General features: G+C 42.4%; 1 pseudogene; it reads left to right on the top strand.

Moving 5' to 3' along the window:
• Window positions 1-2342: 2342 nt before the first annotated feature.
• On the top strand, window positions 2343-2460 carry LOC126476211 (5S ribosomal RNA; annotated as a pseudogene).
• The last annotated feature ends 248 nt before the right edge of the window (window positions 2461-2708 follow it).

Here is a 2708-nt window from a genome sequence, read left to right as displayed (position 1 = left end):
TTAATGGAAATTGGATTCCAACTCGTTTCACATCCCCCCTATTCTCCAGACTTGACTCCCTCGGACTACTATTTGTTCCCCAATTTGAAGAAATGGCTGGCGAGACAAAGATTTTATTCAAACGAGGAGGTGATTGCAGCAACTAATAGCTATTTTGCAGACCTGGACAATTCCTATTATTCGGAAGAGATCAACAAATTAGAACAGCGTTGGACGAAGTGTTTAATTCTAAAAGGAGACTATGTTGAAAAATAGAAAAGGTTTACCCCAAACACCTAAGTAGTTTTCATTTTTGCATGGACTTTTCAAACGCCCGTCGTACATATATTGCACGCAGTACACAGTGTTATGAAATGTTTTGATGAAAATATCTGGACAAGTTGGAGTTTTCTGTTCATTTATAACCAACCATATTTTGGCCCCCAAGACATTATGTAGCGTTATATGGGAGGCGTTCTCGGATGCCATAGGATGACTCATAGTAAAATACCCGCATGTCCCTCTAGTGAACAAACGCACCGCTCTTCGTTGGATCTTGCTTAAATCTTTCACTAATTCAACGCGATAAGGTTCATAGACTAAGGAGAAACACAGAAAAAATATTCGAAAAAGGGTTCTGTAAGCCACTTCCTTCGTTGATGACTTACATTTCCTTAAGATACTTTCTAAGAACCTCGTCCCAACATCTGCTTTTCCTACAGTATGTTTTCAGTGATCATTCCACTTTAGGTCGCTCCAGGTATTTTACACTCCATGCTACTGTTTCAGCGATTTGTTGCCAACAGTGTAACTGTACAGTAGTGATGTTTTACGCCTTTTACGCACAATATGTTAGAAGACGATCAGTTTGGCTTTAGGAAAGGTAAAGGCACAAGAGAGGCAAATCTGACGTAATGATTGATAATGGAAGCACGATCAAAGAAAAATTAAGACATGTTTATAGGATCTGTCGACCAGGAAAAAGCGTTGGACGATATAAAATGGTGCAAGGTCTTCTGAATCAAGAGATAAACAGGGTAAACTATAGGGAAATACCGGTAATACGCCATATGTGCAAGAGCCAAGTGGGAACAATAAGACAGGAAGCCCATGAACGGTGTGCTCGGATTAAAAAGGGTATAAGACAAGGATGTAGTCTTTCAGACCTACTGTCCAGTCTGTACATCGAAGAAGCAGTGACGGAACTAAAAGAAAGGTTCATAAGTGGAATTAAAATCTGAGACAAAAGGATATTAATGATCAGCTTCATTGATGATATCGCTAGCCTGAGTGAAAGTGAAGAAGACTTACAAGGTCTGTTGAATGGAGTGAACAGTCTAATGAGTACAGAATATAGATTGAGAGTAAATCGAAGAAAGAAGAAAATAATGACAGATAATAGAAATGAGAAAAGTGAGAACAAAATTTAAAAAAATTCTTCTACCTAGGGAGCAAAATAACCCTTGACGGACTGAGCAAGGAACGCATAAAAAGCAGACTAGTATTGGCACTAGCATCAAACATAGGCCTTAATTTGAGGAAGAAATTTCTTGGGACACAGCACTGTATGGTAGTGAGACATGGACAAAGGGAAAACCGGAACACAAAAGAACTGAAGCATTTGAAACGTGATGCTACAGAAGAATGTTGAAAATTAGCTGAACTGATAAGGTATGGGATGAGGAGGTTCCCCGCAGAGTCGCCGAAGAAAGGAATATATGGAAAACAATGGCAAGGAGAAGGGATAGGATGAGAGGACCTGTTAAGACATCTGGGAATAACTTCCACAGTACTAGAGGGAATTGTAGAGGGTAAAAACTGTAGAGGAAGGCGTGACTGGGATACAACCAGCAGATAATTGAGGGCGGAGTTTGCAAGTGCTAATCTAAGGTGAAGTGGTTGTCGCACGAAAGGAATTCTTGGCGGGCTACATCAAATCGGTCAAAAGACCAATGATAAAAAAAAAAAAAGAAAAAAAATGTTTATTCACATTCAGTGTCAACTGCCAATCCCTGCACCATTCATTAATTCTGTGCACGTCTTCCAGCATTTCGCTATAGTCTTATGGCGTTGCTACCTTGTTAACCGCATCATCTGCAAGCACGATCATGGAGAATGTACGACCGACACACCATTGTTTCGCAGTGAGCCGTAGACTGTGAGAAATCCGAAACAGAAGAGAATACAAGCGTTTCAGATGTGGTGCTACAGATGAATGTTGAAAATTAGATGGACTCATAAGGTAAGAAATGAGGAGATCTTCTGCAGAATCGTCGAAGAAAGGAATATATGGAAAGCAATGGAAAAAGGGACAGGGTGAAAGAACATCTGTTAAGAAATTAAGGAATAGCCTTCATGGTACTGGCAACGGCCTTGCCATGGTGAATACACCGGTTCCCGTCAGATTACCGAAGTTAAGCACTGTCGGGCGTGGCCGGCACCTGGATGGGTGACCGTCCGGGCTGCCATGCGCTGTTGACATTTTTTGGGGTGCACTCAGCCTCGTGATGCCAATTAAGGAGCTACTCGACCGAACAGTAGCGGCCTCGGTCAAAGAAAACCGTCATAACGACTGGGAGAGCAGAGTGCTGACCACACGCCCCCCCTATCCGCATCCTCAACTGAGGATGACACGGCGGTCGGCTGGTCCCGGTGGACCACTTGTGGCCTGATGACGGAGTGCTGCTGCTGCTTCGTGGTACTAGAGAGAGTTGTGGAGGATAAAAACT

The sequence above is a fragment of the Schistocerca serialis genome, chromosome 4, assembly GCF_023864345.2.
Source record: "Schistocerca serialis cubense isolate TAMUIC-IGC-003099 chromosome 4, iqSchSeri2.2, whole genome shotgun sequence".
Lineage (NCBI taxonomy): Eukaryota > Metazoa > Arthropoda > Insecta > Orthoptera > Acrididae > Schistocerca > Schistocerca serialis.
The sequence above is the reverse complement of the archived record's forward strand: the minus strand, read 5'-3'. Positions and strand labels throughout refer to the sequence as shown.